The sequence below is a fragment of the Entelurus aequoreus genome, linkage group LG09, assembly GCF_033978785.1.
Source record: "Entelurus aequoreus isolate RoL-2023_Sb linkage group LG09, RoL_Eaeq_v1.1, whole genome shotgun sequence".
NCBI classification, from domain to species: domain Eukaryota; kingdom Metazoa; phylum Chordata; class Actinopteri; order Syngnathiformes; family Syngnathidae; genus Entelurus; species Entelurus aequoreus.
In genome coordinates this window covers 75,885,272-75,909,481 of record NC_084739.1, presented here as the reverse complement: position 1 = coordinate 75,909,481, position 24,210 = coordinate 75,885,272, and the positions used below count along the sequence as shown (strand labels likewise).

At 40.2% G+C, this 24,210-nt stretch overlaps 1 protein-coding gene across 2 annotated transcripts in view; it reads right to left on the bottom strand.

Moving 5' to 3' along the window:
* Positions 1-24,210, bottom strand: part of LOC133657755 (spectrin beta chain, non-erythrocytic 1-like) — a 126,143-nt gene that overhangs the window by 92,744 nt on the left and 9,189 nt on the right. The window lies entirely within an intron of this gene.

The following is a 24,210-nucleotide window of genomic DNA, read 5'->3' as shown; positions in this document are numbered from 1 at the left end:
GTGCAAGTATGTTCGTAAGGAGATAAATAGGATCATATAATAAATATATAATAACAGTGCAAGTATGTTCGTAAGGAGATAAATAGGATCATATAATAAATATATAATAACAGTGCAAGTATTTTAGTAAGGAGATAAATAGGATCATATAATAAATATATAATAACAGTGCAAGTATGTTAGTAAGGAGATAAATAGGATCATATAATAAATATATACAGTGTTTCCCATAAACTGCCAAGATACCCGTGGCGGTGGGGGCGTGGCTATGGGCGTGGTCACCATGACATCATCGAGTAATTTGCATAATTTACTACAATGATATGATTTTCTCTAAAAAGGCTCAAAAAATGTATACTTACTAATTAATAATAACAGTTTTGTTTTAAACGTCCATCCATCCATCCATCCATTTTACAATATAATTACAACACTTTATGTACATATTTATATACAGATTTGAACAATAACTTATTCACTGAAATATATTTATTAATTGTGGTTCTTACAAAAAATATATCTTATAAAAATATAAAAGCTAAAATGTCTCTTAAAACTCTGCCCCTTTAATTAGTGCATACTAAATAATTTAACTTTAGCCTACTACTACAACCATATTATTTACCAGCAACATAAAGTAAAACAGAGGCAGAGGTGTCCTGCCAGTCAGTAACAAATAAACAGAAAACAGTAGTGGTGGTAGATAGACACAAAATCTTGATCCTACACTTCTCTTTTGTAAAGTAAATCTGAACAGCCGATATGGGCATCTACATCAACTATATGATTTGCCTAAAAAGCTGGACAGGAAAAAAATAAATAAAATAAAAATAAAAATAATTTTATTTTTTATTTTTTTTGTAGCGGCCTTAATTCTTTCGTAGCGGGCCGCCACAAATAAATGAATGTGTGGGAAACACTGATATAGTAACAGTGCAAGTATGATAGTAAGGAGATAAATAGGATCATATAATAAATATATAGTAACAGTACAAGTATGATAGTAAGGAGATAAATAGGATCATATAATAAATATATAGTAACAGTGCAAGAATGTTAGTAAGGAGATAAATATGATTGTATATTAAAGACATAATAACAGTACAAGTATGTTAGTAAGGGGATAAATATGATTGTATATTAAATATATAATAACAGTACAAGTATGTTAGTAAGGATATAAATATGATCATATTTGATATAGAGTGATGATTGCAGCGGATGAAGGCGACAAAGTGACGACTCAGCACAATGAGCAGCATAACTGAGCACAAAAACTTCACACGGATAAATGAGCACCAAAGTAAGAAAAGGAATAAACAGACTTATAACGATTATAACAATATTAATAGCAGAAAGAAATGTCAACTTTTTCAATGGACACCAACTTATTTTCATCAAAAAGATTGAAATATGCAAAACAAGACGCTTTGATGACCTCACAGCAATCTATCCACTCGATGACATCAGCCATCTATCCACTCGATGACATCAGTCATCTATCCACTCGATGACAACATCAGCCATCTATGAACTTGATGACATCATCAGACGCCTATCAACTCGATGACATCATCAGCCATCTATCCACTCGATGAAATCAGTCATCTATCAACTTGATGACATCATCAGACGCCTATCAACTCGATGACATCATCAGCCATCTTTCAACTTGATGACATCAGATGCCTATCAACTCGATGACATCATCAGACTGCTATCAACTCGATAACATCATAAACCATCTATGAACTCGATGACATCAGCCATCTATCAACTCGATGACATCAGTCATCTATCCACTCGATGACAACATCAGCCATCTATGAACTTGATGACATCATCAGACGCCTATCAACTCGATGATATCATCAGCCATTTATCCACTCGATGAAATCAGTCATCTATCAACTTGATGACATCATCAGACGCCTATCAACTCGATGACATCATCAGCCATCTATCAACTTGATGACATCAGACGCCTATCAACTCGATAACATCATAAACCATGTATCAACTCGATGACATCAGTCATCTATCCACTCAATGACATCGTTAGCATCTATCAACTTGATGACATCATCAGAAGCCTATCCACTCGATGACATCATCAGACATCTATCAACACAATGACATTAGCCATCTATCAACTCCATGACATGCTCAGCAATCTATCCACTCGATGACATCAGCCATCTATCAACTCGATGACATCAGCCATCTATCAACTCAATGACATCAGCCATCTATCAACTCGATGACATCATCAGCCATCTATCAACTCGATGACATCAGCAATCTATCAACTTGATGACATCATCAGCCATCTATCCACTCGATGACCTCATCAGCCGTCTCTCCACTCGATGACATCAGCAATCTAAGCTAGTAAAAGTAGATAGCAGCTTAAGTTAAGTGAATTTGTAACCCTAACGCAGCTGTAGTAAAGTTAGTATAGTTAGTAAAGGGTTGGTACAGTCAGTAAAGTTAGCATAATTAGTTAGGTTAGTGGTCAGGTAATACAGTTAGTAGAAGTAGAGTTACTGTAAGTTAGTGGAGTCAGTTTAGATAGTGGAGAGGTAATAAAGTTAGTAGAGAGCTAGTTAAATTAGTGGAATCAGTGTAGTTAGTGGCAATGTAGTAAAGTTAGTAGAGAGATAGTTAAGTTAGTAGTCAGTGTCATTAGAGGTGAGGTAGTAAAGTTAGTACAGCACTAGTTAAGTTAGTGAAATCAGTGTTAGTGAAGAGGTAGTAAAGTTAGTAGAGAGCTGGTTATTGTAAGTTAGATGAGTCAGTGTCATTATTGTAGAGGTAGCAAAGTTAGTACAGAGCTAGTTAAGTTAGATGAGTCAGTGTCATTATTGGAGAGGTAGTAAAGTTATTAGAGAGCTAGTTAAGTTAAATGAGTCAGTGTTGTTAGTGCCATGGTAGTAAAGTTATTAGAGAGCTAGTTAGGTTAGTAGAGTCAGTGTCGTTAGTGCCATGGTAGTAAAGTTATTAGAGAGCTAGTTAGGTTAGTAGAGTCAGTGTCATTAGTGCCATGGTAGTAAAGTTATTAGAGAGCTAGTTAGGTTAGTAGAGTCAGTGTCATTAGTGGAGAGGTAGTAAAGATAGTAGAGAGCTAGTTAGGTTAGTAGAGTCTGTCATTAGTGGATAGGTAGTAAAGTTAGTAGAGAGCTAGTTAAGTTAGTGGGATCCGTGTAGTTAGTGGAGAGGTAGACAAGTTAGTAGAGAGCTAGTTAAGTTAGTGGGATCTGTGTAGTTAGTGGAGAAGTAGTTAGGAGGCCTTGTAAGGAGACATGATGAGTGTTATGGATGTTTACAACCACTAGAGGGCACTACACACTAGCATCATCAAGTCTTGAAGTCTTGCTGATTCTTTTTCTTTTGTTACTGGAAACAATCATGTCTGACAACATGAACAAATGAATAAAATTTTATTTAAAAAAAAATGTTTTTTTAATTTTCATCGTAAAATCTAACATCCATTTTTTCAGACAATTTTCTAAGTGAAATTATTTTTTTATTTTGTTGGAATATTCGGGTTGAAAAATATCTTGATGACAAACACAGTTGATGCTCAAACTGTCAATGAGTGTGTGTGTGTGTGTGTGTGTGTGTGTGTGTGTGTGTGCGTGCGTGTGTGTGTGTGTGTGTGTGTGACATGAACATTTGAGATCTACATATTTATAGTAAACACACCAAGATAATGTACAAACCCTGTTTCCATATGAGTTGGAAAATTGTGTTGGATGTAAATATAAACAGAATACAATGATTTGCAAATCCTTTTCAACCCATATTCAATTGAATGCACTACAAAGACAAGATATTTGATGTTCAAACTCATAAAAAATTTTTTTTTTGTTGCAAATAATTAACTTAGAATTTCATGGCTGCAACACGTGCCAAAGTAGTTGGGAAAGGGCATGTTCACCACTGTGTTACATGGCCTTTCCTTTTAACAACACTCAGTAAACGTTTGGGAACTGAGGAGACACATTTTTGAAGCTTCTCAGGTGGAATTCTTTCCCATTCTTGCTTGATGTACACAACCGTTCAAAAGTTTGGGGTCACCCAAACAATTTTGTGGAATAGCCTTCATTTTTAAGAAAAAGAATAGACTGTCGAGTTTCAGATGAAAGTTCTCTTTTTCTGGCCAATTTGAGCGTTTAATTGACCCCACAAATGTGATGCTCCAGAAACTCAATCTGCTCAAAGGAAGGTCAGTTTTGTAGCTTCTGTAACGAGCTAAACTGTTTTCAGATGTGTGAACATGATTGCACAAGGGTTTTCTAATAATCAATTAGCCTTCTGAGCCAATGAGCAAACACATTGTACCATTAGAACACTGGAGTGATAGTTGCTGGAAATGGGCCTCTATACACCTATGTAGATATTGCACCAAAACCAGACATTTGCAGCTAGAATAGTCATTTACCACATTAGCAATGTATAGAGTGTATTTCTTTAAAGTTAAGACTAGTTTAAAGTTATCTTCATTGAAATGTACAGTGCTTTTCCTTCAAAAATAAGAACATTTCAATGTGACCCCAAACTTTTGAACGGTAGTGTACAGCTTAAGTTGTTCAACAGTCCGATGGTCTCCGTTGTGGTATTTTAGGCTTCATAATGCGCCACACATTTTCAATGGGAGACAGGTCTGGACTACAGGCAGGCCAGGCTAGTACCCGCACTCTTTTACTATGAAGCCACGTTGATGTAACACGTGGCTTGGCATTGTCTTGCTGAAATAAGCAGGGGCGTCCATGATAATGTTGCTTGGATGGCAACATATGTTGCTCCAAAACCTGTATGTACCTTTCAGCATTAATGGCGCCTTCACAGATGTGTAAGTTACCCATGTCTTGGGCACTAATACACCCTCATACCATCACAAATGCTGGCTTTTCAACTTTGCGCCTATAACAATCCGGATGGTTCTTTTCCTCTTTGGTTCGGAGGTCACGACGTCCACAGTTTCCAAAAACAATTTGAAATGTGGACTCGTCAGACCACAGAACACTTTTCCACTTTGTATCAGTCCACCTTAGATGAGCTCAGGCCCAGCGAAGCCGATGGCGTTTCTGGGTGTTGTTGATAAACGGTTTTCGCCTTGCATAGGAGAGTTTTAACTTGCACTTACAGATGTAGCGACCAACTGTAGTTACTGACAGTGGGTTTCTGAAGTGTTCCTGAGACCATGTGGTGATATCCTTTACACACTGATGTCGCTTGTTGATGCAGTACAGCCTGAGGGATCGAAGGTCACGGACTTAGCTGCTTACGTGCAGTGATTTCTCCAGATTCTCTGAACCCTTTGATGATATCACGGAGCGTAGATGGTGAAATCCCTAAATTCCTTACAATAACTGGTTGAGAAAGGTTTTTCTTAAACTGTTCAACAATTTGCTCACGCATTTGTTGACAAAGTGATGACCCTCGCCCCATCCTTGTTTGTGAATGACTGAGCATTTCATGGAATCTACTTTTATACCCAATCATGGCACCCACCTGTTCCCAATTTGCCTGTTCACCTGTGGGATGTTCCAAATAAGTGTTTGATGAGCATTCCTCAACTTTATCAGTATTTATTGCCACCTTTCCCAACTTCTTTGTCACGTTTTGCTGGCATCAAATTCTAAAGTTAATGATTATTTGCACAAAAAAAAATGTTTATCAGTTTGAACGTCAAATATGTTGTCTTTGTAGCATATTCAACTGAATATGGGTTGAAAATGATTTGCAAATCATTGTATTCCGTTTATATTTACATCTAACACAATTTCCCAACTCATATGGTAACAGGGTTTGTAGATAGATAGATATAGACCATGATGAAACTAGATCCAAAGATCTATATAACAGTATGGATCTAGATCCAAAGATCTATAGACCAGGATGAATCTAGATCCAAATAGCTATAGACCAGGATGAATTTAGATCCAAATAGCTATAGACCAGGATGAATCAAGTTCCAAAGATCTATAAAAAAAGGATGAATGTAGATCCAAGGATCTATGGACCAGTATGAATCTAGATCCAAAGATCTATAGACCAGGATGAATTTAGATCCAAAGATCTATAGACCAGGATGAGTCTAGATCCAAAGATCTATAGACCAGGATGAATCTAGATCCAAATATCTGTAGACCAGGATGAATTTAGACCAGTATGAATCTAGAGCCAAATATTTATAGACCAGGGTGAATCTAGAGCTAAAGATGTATAGACTAGTATGAATCTAGATCCAAAGATCTATAGACCAGGATGAATCTAGTTCCGAAGATCTATAGACCAGTATGAATTTAGATCCAAAGATCTATAGACCAGGATGAATCTAGATCCAAAGATCTATAGACAAGGATGAATATGGATCCAAAGATCTATAGACCAGGATGAATCCTGTTTAGGAACACCATGAAGACAATGTGCAGTACTCTACTTGGCCACATGGAGGAGCCCTTTCTCGTACAAGGGAGTCGAGTGGAAAGAAAACTTCCTTTCATGGTAACTATTGTGTAACATTACACAATATCATCAGAAAAGTTGCGTCACAGTAGTTTCTAGAGGACGACGATGGTGAAGTGGTCAACAACAGGGCTTTTATTTTGAAAGACTGGGTGGTGAGCAGGCCAAAGTCCCATGTGAGCTCAGTTAATGGACGTCTGAGCATTTATTTTGCTTATTAAATGTTAATGTTTACTGGAACCTGGAAGCCAGAGTGGGTTCTTATTGCGCTGCCGTTTCCATGGCGACGGACATCCCAGCGCGCTTGGCGTGGGAAGCCACTCGTCAAGCGGCCGACAGCGACACAAAGATCTTGACGACGGTCAGGGCCAAACTGCAGCTTCTGGAATGTTCTCTTGTAAGATGAGCTCATTGATTGGGGAAAAGATCATATTCATACTATTGCATCCTCAGCATCACTTGGTCGCCATGGCAACGCCAATCTGGCACTGTGCAGTGTTCAGGCTCCCACGCATGCTGGGACGCTCGCTCCACTTAGGGCCGCCTCCTCACACGCTAATACACTGCATGGAATGATGCACACACACACACATACAAATGCACACGCACACACACAAACACACGCACACACGGAAAGGTATAAGCTGCTTCTAAAAGCCTGAGACGATGCACAATATTTTTGAACCACAGAAAATGTCAACTGGAACACTTGAAGGAAGTCTCTCACAAACATCCATTCACTGTATCACTGAATCTATCCATCCATCTGTCATCCATCCACTGTATCATTAAATCATCCATCCACTGCATCATTAAATCCATCCATCCATCTATCGTCCATCCACTGTATCATTAAATCATCCATCCACTGCATCATTAACACGCGAAGTCCCAGAGAAGGGTCAATTGACATTTTTACCTAGAAAACACACAAGAGGGTCATTTGACCCCTAGTCCCCCCTGTGGACACTCCTTTTGTTATGAAAATGTGGCTGTTAGTGGCACACGGCAGGGGGCCACTTGAGCCTGTGTGGGGGAGGGGACCTTACAGCTCAAGCTTTAGTTCTGAGGTAGGTTGTGTGTGTTTTTGCAAGGATCAACAGAATGAAGGGATCAACACTCTGACATTTATTGTTAAAAAAAATACAAAACAAAACATATTTACAAAGAATGAAAAAGCAACTGTTTTCCCAGTTTTGGTGTGGAGGGTTGTTGCAGAAGCAATTGTTATTTTTGTGTGCCAAAAATAGTTTAAAAAAAAAAATTTACAAAGAAAAAAGCATATTTACAAAGAATGAAAAACCATGTCCATGTAAACGTGACTGACATACATTTGAGCAGTCACTCACAATCCTGGCACTGCCATTGCTCCTTTCGGCATTTCCCACATGTATAATTTTTCTGTCTACCTAGACAAACTGCCCCTAACAGCCTCATTACCATAACAAAATGAGTGATTAGTGTATTCGGGAAAAGCGTCGGGCCAAATGACCCCTCTCTGGGTCTTCTAGGTAGACAGAAAAATGCTGGGACTTCTAGTGTTAAATCCATCCATCCATCCATCATCCATCCACTGTATCATTAAATCCATCCATCTATCGTCCATCCACTGTATCATTAAATCCATCCATCCATCTATCATCCATCTACTGTATCATTAAATCATCCATCCACTGTATCATTAAATCCATCCATCTATCTATCGTCCACTCACTGTATCATTAAATCATCCATCCATCATCCATCCACTGTATCATTAAATCCATTCATCTATAGTCCATCCACTTTATAATTAAATCCATCCATCCATCTATCGCCCACCCACTGTATCATTAAATCATCCATCCATCATCCATCCACTGTATCAACAAATCCATCCATCTATTGTCCATCCACTGTATCATTAAATCCATCCATCTATTGTCCATCCACTATCATTAAATCATCAATCCATCATCCATCCACTGTATCATTAAATCCATCCATCTATCGTCCATCCCCTGTATCATTAAACCATCCATCCATCATCCACTCACTGTATCATTAAATCCATCCATCCATCTATCAATCGTCCACCCACTGTATCATTAAATCACCCATCCACTGTATCATTAAATCCATCCATCTATCGTCCATCCACTGTATCATTAAATCCATCCATCCATCATCCACCCACTGTATCATTAAATAATTCAGCCATCCATCATCCATCCACTGCATCATTAAATCCATCCATCTATCATGCCTCCACTGTATCAATAAATCCATCCATCTATTGTCCATCCACTATCATTAAATCATCAATCCATCATCCATCCACTGTATCATTAAATCCATCCATATATCGTCCATCCCCTGTATCATTAAATCATCCATCCATCATCCACTCACTGTATCATTAAATCCATCCATCCATCTATCTATCATCCACCCACTGTATCATTAAATCATCCATCCACTGTATCATTAAATCCATCCATCTATCGTCCATCCACTGTATCATTAAATCCATCCATCCATCATCCACCCACTGTATCATTAAATAATTCAGCCATCCATCATCCATCCACTGCATCATTAAATCCATCCATCTATCATCCCTCCACTGTATCAATACATCCATCCATCCATCTATCATCCTTCTACTGTATCAGTAAATCATCCATCATCCATCCACTGTATCATTAAATCCATCCATCAATCTATCATCCATCCACTGAATCATTAAATCCATCCATCTAGCGTCCATCCACTGTAACATTAAATCTATCCATCCATCGTCCATCCACTATCATTAAATTATCCGTCCATCATCCATCCACTGTATCATTAAATCCATCCATCTATCTTCCATCCCCTGTATCATTAAATCATCCATCCACTATCATTAAATCATCATCATCCATCCACTGCATCATTAAATCTATCTATCAATCCATCTACTGTATCATTAAATCCATCTATCCATCAATCATCCATCCACTGTATCATTAAATCCATCTATCCATCAATCATCCATCCACTGTATCATTAAATCCATCTATCATCCATCCACTGTATCATTAAATCATCTATCATCCATCCACTGTATCATTAAATCCATCTATCCATCAATCATCCATCCACTGTATCATTAAATCCATCTATCATCCATCCACTATCATTAAATCCATCCATCCATCCATCCTCCATCTACTGTATCATAAAATGTATCAATCATCTATCTATCATCCATTTATCATCCTATCATTTATCAAACTTCTTCTTCTTCTACAGATTTTGGCGCTCAACCTTCCACATTTTTCACCCAATTCAAATCGTTCCAACTTAGAACTGTTCAGCCTATGTGGGAATGGCAGGCTTTTCCCTTGACAAATTCCAAAAATTCCCAGAATTCCAGGTTTTCTGGGACATTTTTTTGCCATTCAAAATGAACCGACCATTTTTCCAGTTTTCACCACTTCCACATTTTTCAACCGATTCAAACCATTCCACCTTCGACACATTCCACCATCTTGGAAATTCAAACTACCCTTTTTCCAAGTTAAAAGAAAATTCCATGTTTTTTTTCAAAGCCCTATTTCCACCCTTTTTTCTGGCGACTACTCCTTCCACATTTTTCAAACCACTTCAACCGCTCTACCGTCAAAACATGAACTGGAAAAATTCCCGGTTTTCCCGAAATTCCAGGAATTCCGTAGAACCATTTCTCAATTCAACATGTTACTTCTTCAACATTTCTCGAACGATTTGAAAAATTCCAACACCAACCATTTCAACTCATTCAGAACATTCAAGATTTTTTTTTTTTTTTTTTTACCATTTTTTAAAAAAATTCCTGCATTTCTCGAAATTCCCACATTTTGGGGGAAATTCCCATTGAAATCTTTGGGACATTCTTCAAAGCTCTTGACCAATTTAAACAATTCCAACACCAACCAATTCAGCTCATTCAGGACATTCATGCTCCTAATCATTTTTTTTTTTAATTCCAAAATTTCCAGGATGTTCCCATGAAATGAATGGGACATTTTTCCAAGGTGCACAATTCCCACATTTTCAACCTATTCAAACCATTCCAACATTAACACATTCCACTCATCCTGGACATTTAAACTAACACTTTCCCAAGTTCCAAACCAAGTTCCGGTTTTCCTGGAAATTCAAACTCTTCAACATTCAAACCATTCCAAAATTCAAACTATTCTTACATTCATACTACATTCTGTCAGCATTTCACTTCAACTTTAGCATTGGAGCATTCACACGCAATTCTAGTTGTTTTAAAAATTGCTTCGCACTGTGGCATCCATCCATCCATTTTCTACCGCTTGTCCCTTTTGAGGTTGTAGGGGGTGCTGGAGCCTATCTCAGCTGCATTCTCTAGCAGGTGAGTTTTAAAATGATGCTACATATTAGCAGTAATGCTACTTTTTGTAGCAACGCTTTTGCAGCATACTTGACAAATTACGGTTGTCTGTTCGACATCTTCCCGCTTGAAGCCAAACCACCGCCAGACGATGGACCCCCTGCTGTTTTTCTTGGGAATTAATTCTTCCTTCATTTATTACCAGATTCGCACCTTCTTTCTCTCGTATTACCACTCGCACCACAGCTAACGCTACCCATGCCGCCACCTCTCTGCTCCGCAAGGGCATATACGTAGGTGACGTATGTAAGAAGGTGCGCTTGTTTTATGTCTCTGTGAGAAGGAGAGACAAGAAAGAGTGAGAAGAGCCTGTAGTGTAATGCTTGCAGCTAAAAGCAACTGCGTGAGAACGTATACTCGAGTATCACGATATAGTCATTTTCTATATCGCACAGAGACAAACCCGCGATATATCGAGTATATCGATATATCGCCCAGTCCTACCTTGAAGTTAATGTGTTACATCAATAATATTACTGGTGATGATTCACATGATTTCATATCCTTGAACAAGGTAGTAAACTAGGTTGGACATAACGATTGAATACCATTAAAAATTAGAGTAAAATTACTAGTTCAGTGTTAATTCTCTGTAAAGAATAAAATGCACTATGAACATATTTTACATGTTGATTTCAATATATTACACAAAGCTAAAACACAAAGATAGCCTATTGACCTACATTGGATAAATGTGAGCATCTTTCAGGGAAAATAAGTGTAATTTCTCTCCAAACTTGCTGTATTTAGTCTACTGTAACTGTATGCATGTGTGGAATAGCCACTAACGCTGGTCTTTTTTTAGGCAACTTCTCCATGGTTTGCTCTTTTTAGGATGTTGGGCTCAGTGCAGACCTTTAATTATGGTTAGTTTGTAGCGCAGATAGCTGACATCCAAAGGTCCAGATGGCTGCTGTTAGCCTGGTGCTAATTTGAACGTTGATTTAGCTTGTACGTCTTATCAGCTGTCAGCTGCTAATGCTACTGGTTAGCAAGTAAATATTACGAGTTAGCACGGCATCGGTCCGTAGTGCAGCTTTGTTCATGCAACCAAAATTACTTTCTTCCCGCAAAGAAGAAAACAATTATGGGACACATTTGTATTGATATCGATTACGCCTCTACGGCGATACATATTGATACCGTTTCATGACCCGGCCCTGTTAGCAAGCAACGTGAAAAGTTTAGAGGACGTTTTAAATCCAGGACAGCAGTATCGTCCCCCTCTGCAGCCGCTAAGTAGGCCGACATAATTCCGAGAGTACGGCGCCGCTTATTTGACCCGACAGCGTCTCCTGAAGGCAGCACGCCGCCTGAACCAGAAACAGGAAGTGGAACACATGCTGACATTGTCGCACTGCAGGTGCTTTTTGTCTCCCTCCATGAGAGCCCGGGGAGTCAACCTAGCCGGAGAGAGTGGTCTTCTGCTAGCATCTCTGCTCGGGCACAATTAGGTTAGCAGACAGGGTTAATGCGGTTAGTGGTTGCCGTGGTTACGCTGATCAATCCATCAACCAATGGAGCAGCGGCAGAAAATAGTCCTGGTGATGCTTCACGCTACGAAACATGGAAGATGACATCATCGAGTTCCTTTAAAGAGCCTCCAAATGTGACCTATGACCTCTTCGGTAGTGGCGTATGGATCGATACTGAAGCATTGATACTGCCGATACCAGATATGTCTGCTCTGATCAAAATATGGATACTTTTGATACTTGAGCGATTTGAGATCATGTGTATCATTAACAAGATTACAGTGTTTTGTTGACGTGACTTACTTTTTATTCTAATAGTACTTTTATGAATGCATTGATTTTAATGCTTTTATTATGTTACCTTTTTCCTTTTGTCATGGTTTCAAACACCATTTTCGTGCACTTTGTATGTTTTTGTGCTGTTTTTTTCCCCGTTGTATTAGCTTGACTATATTGTGTGTACAAGCCATGATCTCAATGTACTTCAGAATTTAAAATAAATATATAATAGTACTTATACAATAAATAATACTAATATATAATAAATAAATAACAAAAAAGAAATAATTTAATAAATAACAATAAATAAATAACAGAATTATTTATGTAATGTGAAATACACAACAAATCATTAATAATAATATTGTTAAATAATAAAACAATAAATACTACACAATAAATGATAAATAAATAACTTAATTATGTATGCTATGGTATTATTTGAAATAGACATTAAATTATTAATAATAATAATAAATAAATATATAATGAATACATTTATAATAATACTATATATTAAAGAATAACAATAAATAAATAACTGAATTATTTGTTATGTGAAATACACAACAAAGTATTAATAATATTCTTAAATAAGAATAAATATATAATAATAATCAATAAATGATACATAATGTAATAAATTGTATATAATAAATAACAATAAATAACTTAATAGTTTATGCTGTGGTATTATTTGAAATACACATTAAATGATTATTAATAAGATTAACAAATAATAAATACATAAGTAAATCATAATAATAAATAAATATTATATAGTTAAGAATACCAATAAATAAATAACTGAATATTCCATCCATCCATTTTCTACCGCTTGTCCCTTATTCTGTTATTCAAAATACACAACAAATTATAAATACCATTAATACAAATTTAATGTATATATATATATATATATATATATATATATATATATATATATATAAAATAATAACTACCGTATTTCCTTGAATAGCCGCAGGGGCGCTAATTAATTTAAAACCTCTTCTCACTCCTGCGCTTACCAAAAGCATGCGTGATGGGAAAGCATGCGCTAATTATTTTAAAACCTCTTCTCACTCCGGCGCTTACCTCATCATGAAAAGCACATTTAATTAAAAAAAAACGTTATTATGGTCTTACCTTTACTTATAAATGATGTCCATCTGCAGCTGCTTCTGATCAAAGGCAGTCTTCCTTATCTTTCTTCAGTTTTAAAAGTCTCTGGAGATATTCCTTTAATTATTACCTCCTGCTTCGATTGAAAGTCCAGTTTAGAAAACTGTTTTATTTGAGATATGTAATCCTCCATGGTAAAAGTGCAAGCAAACGATCGCGGCTCACGCATGCTGCTTGTTGTCTTCTTCTGCAGCACCGGTCTTCTGCAGTACTGGTAGTCGCAAGAAGGATCACTAGCGCCCTCTACCACCAGGAGGCGGGAGTCATTTAACGACTCATATTTGACCCGGCGGAAGTGCCAAGCATGCGCTAATTATTTTGCGAAACGAGTTTGACCCGGCTGTAATTCTAGGCAGGCGAATACTATATTCCCGGCGGCAAATCAAGGAAATACGGTATATAATAAATAAATAATAAATACTCTACAATAAATAAATACCGTAATTTCCGGACTATAAGCCGCTACTTTTTCCCCTCGTTCTTGTCCCTGCGGCTTATACAAGGGTGCGGCTTATTTACGGCCTGTTCTTCTCCGACACAGACGAAGAGGATTTCGGTGGTTTTAGTACGCAGGAGGAAGACGATGACACAATGATTAAAGACTGACTTTTCATATACCGGTAGGCTGGTTATTTTGATAACGTACAGGCGAGCACTTTGTATTACTTTGCACCGTTGTATTATTTGTACTCTGCACGAATGCTGTTCGCCATGTCAAAGATGTGAAAGTTTGATTGAATGATTGAAAGATTTATTGTTAATAAATGGGACGCTTTGCGTTCCCAAACAGTCATCTCTGTCCCGACAATCCCCTCCGTGGTAGCAGGAACCCCTAAATAGTACGGTAATTACACATCAAAACCCTGCAGCTTATAGTCGGGTGCGGCTTATATATGGAGCAATCTGTATTTTCCCCTAAATTTAGCTGGTGCGGCTTATAGTCAGGTGCGGCTTATAGTCCGGAAATTACGGTACTTGTATTCTTTATGCTGTGGTATTATTTAAAATACACAAATTTTGAATTTCAGCAGACACATTTGGTACGTTTGCACAAAGTATCAATAACGCTGATACCAGCCTGAATTCCACTCTGTATCAGATGGGGAAGAAAATCGGTGGCATCGCCCGTCACTGCTCTTCAGAGGCCTGACGTAGGCGGCGCGGCTCTCATTGGCCGCTGATGTAAACATGGAGCCAAGGATCGTCACACAACGACTGGAATAAAAGCACTACAAAAAATCGTCATCAACTACACAAAATATGACCAATGTTCATGATTATCATCATATGGATCCTTTCTTGCTGATTGACTGATGGAACAAACACAAATCTTCACTCTGGATACGCGTGTGTGAGTCTATGTATATTTCATAACACCTGCATTAATTCATCATCTCTCACACACACACACACACACACACCTTGTCTCTATGAATCATCACACACAAACCAACATGGAGATGCAACATTAGAAGCATGAAGTGATTCATTATTCAAAAGCTTCCAAAATGCGTGTTCATTTCCAGGTTAAAATAGCGTGTCCTCATACCGCGCCACACACACACACACACACACACACACACACACACACACACACACACACACACACACACACACACACACACACACACACACACACACACACACACACACACACACACACACACACACACACACACACACACACACACACACACACACACACACACCAGCATAATGGCAGCCCACGCTTGGCATTCAATGTTTCCAGCAGCAGTAAAAGAGAAATAAAAGAAGCGTACTCCAATAAGAGCGCGTTATGAATGCCAACATGCTACATGGTCGCGACACGCATGACTCATTTAACAACAACTTTATTTACCAACTGAGTCCAACAAAAAAGCAGAAATGTCCGCGTATCTCACGAGAGCTCATTCTATTGACTGCATCACAGGATTCACTTTGCCCGTGCTCAAAAACACATTATGATGGGACTGTATTACAACTAGAGATTCCCGATAATGGCTTTTTTGCCCATATCCGATATTCCGATATTGTCCAACTCTTAATTACCGATTCCGATATCAACCGATACCGATATATACAGTCGTGGAATTAACACATTATTATGCCTACTTTTGTTGTGATGCCCCGCTGGATGCATTAAACAATGTAACAAGGTTTTCCAAAATAAATCAACTCAAGTTATGTAAAAAAATGCCAACATGGCACTGCCATATTCATTATTGAAGTCACAAAGTGCATTATTTTTTTTTAACATGCCTCAAAACAGCAGTTTGGAATTTGGTTCTGGGTATTTGTTCTGTTGTGTTTATGTTGTGTTACGGTGCGGATGTTCTCCCGAAATGTGTTTGTCATTCTTGTTTGGTGTGGGTTCACAGTGTGGCGCATATTTGTAACAGTGTTAAAGTTGTTTATACGACCACCCTCAGTGTGACCTGTATGGCTGTTGACCAAGTTTGCCTTGCATTCACTTGTGTGTGTGAAAAGCCGTAGATATTATGTGACTGGGCCGGCACGCAAAGGCAGTGCCTTTAAGGTTTATTGGCGCTCTGTACTTCTCCCTACGTCTGTGTACACAGCGGCGTTTTAAAAGTCATAAATTTTACTTTTTGAAACCGATACCGATCATTTTGAAACCGATACCGATAATGTCCGATATTACATTTTAAAGCATTTATCGGCCGATAAAATTGGCAGTCCGATATTATCAGACATCTCTAATTACAACTCAATGTAGTCAATGTTGTTGCAACTCAGCTTCTTAACACTAGGGGGTGCTTGAAAAATGTTCTTAATTGTTACATCTAATGTAGTGTTTTATTTGCACAAGGGGGTGGGGGGCTAGCCTGATGCACTGCTAATGCTAGCTAGCTACTAGGGTTGTACGATACACCGGTACTAATCAAGTACTGCAGTACTAATTAATTTTAAAATGTACTATATCGCCTTTGAAAAATACTGGTACTTTTGAAAGGAAATATTTTGGCTCCAAAACTAACAATTAAGGTAAATATATGAACGCTGAAGCTTTAAAAACGTGGCCAGCTGGCGGCTAACGTCCCTCCGCTGTGTTTTAGCTACTTCTAAATCACTAATCCTGGCCTCCATGGCGACAAAGTATGTTCCTTACAAGTATCATCCCTGCAGGAATAGCTAAACATGCGTCACTACACACCGTAGGAGGATACGATAGCTAACCGCTAACAGCAAGCTAGCGCTCCTGAATGTAAACAAATGGGTGTCTCTATACAAATATCCACTGTAACGATACCAAGTACAATGATAACATTGATATTCATTATCTCAAAATCTTTTAAAAGGTTTTTATTGTTCCTTTCTCTCTCGGGCTAACACGGAGGTTCTAATGGGGCGGTACAGCTCGGTTGGTTGAGTGGCCGTGCCAACAACTTGAGAGTTCCAGGTTCGATTGCCGCTTGAGCCATCCTAGTCCTAGTGTCCTTGGGCAAGACACTTTACCCACCTGCTCCCAGTGCCACCCGCACTGGTTTAAATGTAACTTAGATATTGGGTTTCACTATGTAAAAGCGCTTTGAGTCATTAGAGAAAAGCGCTATATAAATATAATTCACTTCACTTCACTAATGCATGTTTTTAATTTCCTGTCCTTTAGACTACTGTAATGCTCTCTGGTCTTCCCAAAAAAAATATTGGAAGTCTACAATGATCACAACAGGGCGGGAGCACATTACACCAGTTTTAAAATCTCTGCATTCGCTCTTTCCGCTTCAGGGTGGATTTTAACGTTCCATTATTAGTTCTTAAGTATCGTATGCACCTTCTTATCGATCTGAACTGTGTTTACCGTATCAACCCTCGCCGATCCTGAAGTCCTCTGGCCCTTTAATCTTTACCAAATACCAGAACAAAGGGCCACGGTGAGGCGGCATTTAGCCACTGTGGCCCCCACCTGTGGAACAGCCTGCCAGAGAGACTCAGTACTGCAGAGAGCGTTGAAATAATACAAAAAGACTAAAAACACACCTTTTTAATCAGGCTTTTTACTAATCATCTGTTTGCTATTATTGTATTGTGTTGTTTTATATCTTAAGCATGAATATTTCTACTATTATTCTCTCAATGTTATGTTTTTATTAACTTAATGTAATTAATATGTATTATTTATATTGAAATGTTTACAGATATTTTATCATATGTTTAATACTAATACATAATAGTTGTGGAACACTTCAGTTGCTGGGGTCCACGTCTGGGAGCTAAAGGCGAGGAACAGCTGCTCCTGACCGACACACACTTCATCACGTCAATAAACTGGCAGACAACTCAACAAAAGCGTGAATCTACCACCTGTTTCATTTCATGCTGCGAGCTGAGCAAATACAATGTTCCAATGTTCACGTTCGTGCGGCTGTGGCTCTGCGATTTGGATTGAACCTTGGCAATCTGCATTTCAAATGCTTTTCTTTAAAGTAACAACAATTTCCCAGAGCCATTTGCTGTCCAAGTGTCCATGTGTTTTCTCTAATGCGACCAATGGTGCCTCCTGTACACTGGGGGGCGCAATTTCCTTTGAACACGGTTCAATTAATCCCTTTTCCGGTTGACCTATGAGGTCTCTAATGGCTGTGTTGATGTTAAATAGCAGACAGCATGTGCTACCAACATGACGCTAGTACCAAGAAGGTATGGGGGTGGATGCAGGTCAGAGGCAAAAAAAGATCGGTGGAAGAGTTTTTGGAAGGAATTTTCGGACGGAGAATCGTGGAAACAAAACTTTAGAATGTCTGGGAGTTCATTCATAAGGCTCTGTGGATTGATGGAAGGAGTTCTAAATCCGAAGGAAAAGACTGTTGGTGCCCCGACTGATACTGTTCCAGAGGAAGAGGAAGGTTGCTCTTGTTGAGGACTACCTCGTGCCCCGACCGATACTGTTCCAGAGGAAGGTTGCTCTTGTTGTGGACTACCTCGTGCCCCGACCGATACTGTTCCAGAGGAAGGTTGCTCTTGTTGTGGACTACCTCGTGCCCCGACTGATACTGTTCCAGAGGAAGGTTGCTCTTGTTGTGGACTACCTCGTGCCCCGACTGATACTGTTCCAGAGGAAGGTTGCTCTTGTTGTGGACTACCTCGTGCCCCGACTGATACTGTTCCAGAGGAAGAGGAAGGTTGCTCTTGTTGAGGACTACCTCGTGCCCCGACCGATACTGTTCCAGAGGAAGGTTGCTCTTGTTGTGGACTACCTCGTGCCCCGACCGATACTGTTCCAGAGGAAGGTTGCTCTTGTTGTGGACTACCTCGTGCCCCGACTGATACTGTTCCAGAGGAAGGTTGCTCTTGTTGTGGACTACCTCGTGCCCCGACTGATACTGTTCCAGAGGAAGGTTGCTCTTGTTGTGGACTACCTCGTGCCCCGACTGATACTGTTCCAGAGGAAGGTTGCTCTGGTTGTGGACTACCTCGTGCCCCGACTGATACTGTTCCAGAGGAAGGTTGCTCTTGTTGTGGACTACCTCGTGCCCCAACTGATACTGTTCCAGAGGAAGGTTGCTATTGTTGTGGACCATCTTGTTCCCAGACTGATACTGTTCCAGGGGACGGTTGCTATTGTTGTGGACCATCTCATGCCCCGACTGATACTGTACCAGAGGAAGGTTGCTCTTGTTGTGGACCATTTTGTGCCTCGACCGATCTTGTTCCCCGACTGATACTGTTCCAGGGGAAGGTTGCTATTGTTGTGGATCATCTCATGCTCCAACTGATACTGTTCCAGAGGAAGGTTGCTCTTGTTGTGGACAATCTTGTGCCTTGACCGATATTGTTCCAGAGGAAGGTTGCTCTTGTTGTGGACCATCTCGTGCCCCATCTCGTGGCCCGACTGATACTGTTCCAGATGAAAGTTGCTATTGTTGTGGACCATCTTGTGCCTCGACCAATACTGTTCTGGACTATCTTGTGCCCCGACTGATACTGTTCCAGATGAAGGATGCTATTGTTGTGGACTATCTCGTGCCTCACCCGATACTGTTCCTGATGAAGGTTGCTATTGTTGTGGACCCTCTTGTGCCTCGACCAATACTGTTCTGGACTATCTTGTGCCCCGACTTATACTGTTCCAGATGAAGGATGCTATTGTTGTGGACCATCTCGTGCCTCGACCCATACTGTTCTGGACTATCTTGTTCCCCGACTGATACTGTTCCAGATGAAGGTTGCTATTGTTGTGGACTATCTTGTGCCCCGAATGATACTGATTCCAGATGAAGGTTGCTATTGTTGTGGACTACCTCGTGCCCCGACCGATACTGTTCCAGAGGAAGGTTACTATTGTTGTGGACTGTCTTGCCAGTTTTGTGACTACAAAGTAATTGTTCATCAGTTTGGATTACACAAATCCATCTTAAAAAGGTTTGTGTACTTTATTATTCACCTTTAATTTACCTGCTTCATTATCTTTCATCTCATTCGTATTTCGTTCAGAAGCCCGATTCAAACCAGCATTTTACATTTCCTTAGCTACCTTCTTCAATAAATCTGTTTCTTTTTTCTACCATCGATGCATTTCAAAATGTTCTGTCCTTTGTTTATTTCTGCACCATGACTAGGGAAGGTTGTTTGGATTGGGTTATATAAGTAAATGCTGTGATTGACGTACACTTCGAGGTCACTGGCACAAGTTGTCCGGAAGATGGCGACAAATAAACACCTATCATGCCGCCAGATATTTAAATTTAATATGTAAACACCCTGTCCGGCCAGATTGCTTGCTGAGCTCGGTGCCGTCTGGAGGGCCAAATTGAAGACCCTGTCCTGCGTGCCCTAGTTTGGACATGGCTGCCCTATATCATCCCTGAATTGTATCGTCGTTCAAACAAATTGTTACAACCCTAATTCATTTGTACAAAATATAAAAATCGCAATTAGTTTTTTCCTCAAAATCGTACAGTTCTGGTCGTGGTTCTTCTGACTTGAAAATGAAAGGTTCTGAAGGTTGGAACAAGTGACGTTGTTCCGATGAGTGAACACAATAAATCTAAACGTGATAAACACATTTTTCCCCTCATGCTGCTCAATGGCCGCACTGTGCGCCGACAGACGGCTCCATTGTGGGTCCAGACCTCCAGAACCTTCCGGCGGGACAAGAGCTCACTGACTAGTGTCACTCTGTCAAAAAGGAGGCTTCAGTTCTTCACACAACTTTCCGGCAACTTCCATCCCTGAACGGACGCGTCAGGTGGGCGGGGCCTCTGCACAGACCTCCGCAAACACGGGAGGAAGGAGGCGGAGCTTCTGGGACAGCCCCAAAGAATGGAGGACAGAAGAAAGCAGCTCTTCACTTCTTGATGGTCATCTTGTTTTGCAAACATCTTCCTCCCTAAAACCATCCTCTTCCTCATCTCCAATTTCTTAGTGCGCCACCCTGCAGCCATCTTTAATCTGACACACACACACACACAGCAGCTCTGCAGATGTTAACCATCCTTGTTCTTTTCTGCCCGGTAACACCACACATTATTTGGTCCAATCAGACGGTTGCATCAACAAACAATAAATAACACTAAAAAGGCAGAAAGATTCAGCAACACACGCAACGTTTGCTCGGTGCTTCTAGCAGCTTTTGCTCCAAAAATACCTCTCCCACACACACACACACACCCACACACACACACACACACAGCGAGAGAGTGCTTCTCACAGTCCAGATTGGAGGGTCGGCTATGTCGTCATGGTGATCCATCCCATCATGTCAGTTTGGCCAGTAGCCAGATTCTTTCAGTGTTTCTGAGCGAGCAACAAGCCTGAACTGCAGTGCATTGTGGGATGTCACTTCTAATCTGTGTGTGTGTGTGTGTGTGTGTGTGTGTGTGTGTGTGTGTGTGTGTGTGTGTGTGTGTGTGCGAGAAAGACGAGCACAACTGTTTTTCTGCTTTTCAAAAGCGGGCTTTCCAGGAAGTTACATATTGATCAGTTGATTGTCCATCCATTAGGATCTCACACACACACACACACACACACACACACACACACACACACACACACACACACACACACACACACACACACACACACACACACACACACACACACACTACAGTTGTCCATTTGGTCAAGGACACACGGGCCCCTCCTCCCCCGTCCAACTCATATTTCCCATGATGCCGTGAGAGTCAGCGAGTAAAGAATACACAGTGTAAAGCTTCTTCACGTCTCACACACACACACACACACACACACACACACACACACACACACACACACACACACACACACACACACACACACACACACACACACACACACACACACACACACACACACACACACACACACACACACACACAAATATGACGCAGTGTACGATGGCACAGGTGTCGTATTACAACCCCCGAGACAAGTGGGCTGGAGGTCAATGACGTAAGCGTCTCAGTCGCCATGGTAACGCTAAAAAAAACACACAAAAAAAGATTTGATTGGACTTCTTAGAATTTGCCTGGTCGCTAGCATCGCAACTGAAAACGGCGTCAGGATGCGGCCGTCAACAGGCCGTGTAAAGGGATGCTAAGGTGTTAGCTTAGCATGAGTGGCAACACGGAACGTTCTAGATGCGGCACCTGTTCTAAAGTTCTAATGTGAACGCACTCTGAGGAGAGCTGAGTCCGCTTTCTGCAAATCGCTCATTTCCTGTCCGATGCTGATGGACCACACCCTCCTCTCGGCACCATGGCAAACACACACACACACACACACACACACACACACACACACACACACACACACACACACACACACACACACACACACACACACACACACACACACACACACACACACACACACACACACACACACACACACACACACACACACACACACAGTCCCATATAATAGTGTTGAAACTGGTTGTGATTCAATCTGACTTTGTATTTAGCTCCCCCTTCCCTCCACATGACCCCGCTATGTAAACAACACACACACACACACACACACACACACACACACACACACACACACACACACACACACACACACACGCACACACACACAGTTATCTACATTCCAGGGGCGTGGTCAGCAGATGATGTCACACACACTGGTCCACTTCCTGTCTGCTGGACATTTTCCAGAAGGTTCCTGCCTCTCCTCCCAGGGAGGATTTATCAGGCGGAATGTTCTACCTCCTCACTCGACCCCCCTCCCTCGCTTGTACTCACTGCGCCTCCTCCTGCTCCTCCCTTGCTATCCTGACCTGCTCTGAGAGAAGATCATTAAGGTCCATCTGAAGGTTGAAGTAAATATCATCTGTGAAAAATAAGACTTTTCTTCCTCTTTCCTGTGCTCTCCTCCCACATACTGTACACATACTGTACACACATTGTACACGTATACTGAACATTCCTCCATCATGCCCGCCTCCTCCCACACACACTTCCTGTACACTAGTACTACTTTAACCATGCAGTACCACACATACTGTATACTAGTACTACTTTAACCATGCAGTACCACATATACTGTATACTAGTACTACTTTAACCATGCAGTACCACACATACTGTATACTAGTACTACTTTAACCATGCAGTACCACACATACTGTACACACTAGTACTACTTTAACCATGCAGTACCACACATATTGTATACTAGTACTACTTTAACCATGCAGTACCACACATCTGTATACTAGTACTACTTTAACCATGCAGTACCACACATACTGTACACACTAGTACTACTTTAACCATGCAGTACCACACTTCTTGTACACTAGTACTGCTTTAACCATGCAGTACCACACTTCTTGTATACTAGTACTACTTTAACCATGCAGTACCACACAGGCTGTATCCTAGTACTACTTTAACCATGCAGTACCACACTTCTTGTATACTAGCACTGCTTTAACCATGCAGTACCACACTTCTTGTATACTAGTACTACTTTAACCATGCAGTACCACACAGGCTGTATACTAGTACTACTTTAACCATTCAGTACCACACTTCTTGTATACTAGTACTACTTTAACCATGCAGTACCACACATACTGTACACACTAGTACTACTTTAACCATGCAGTACCACACTTCTTGTACACTAGTACCGCTTTAACCATGCAGTACCACACTTCTTGTATACTAGTACTACTTTAACCATGCAGTACCACACAGGCTGTTTCCTAGTACTACTTTAACCATGCAGTACCACACTTCTTGTATACTAGTACTGCTTTAACCATGCAGTACCACACTTCTTGTATACTAGTACTACTTTAACCATGCAGTACCACACAGGCTGTATACTAGTACTACTTTAACCATTCAGTACCACACTTCTTGTATACTAGTGCTACTTTAACCATGCAGTACCACACTTTTTGTATAGTAGTAC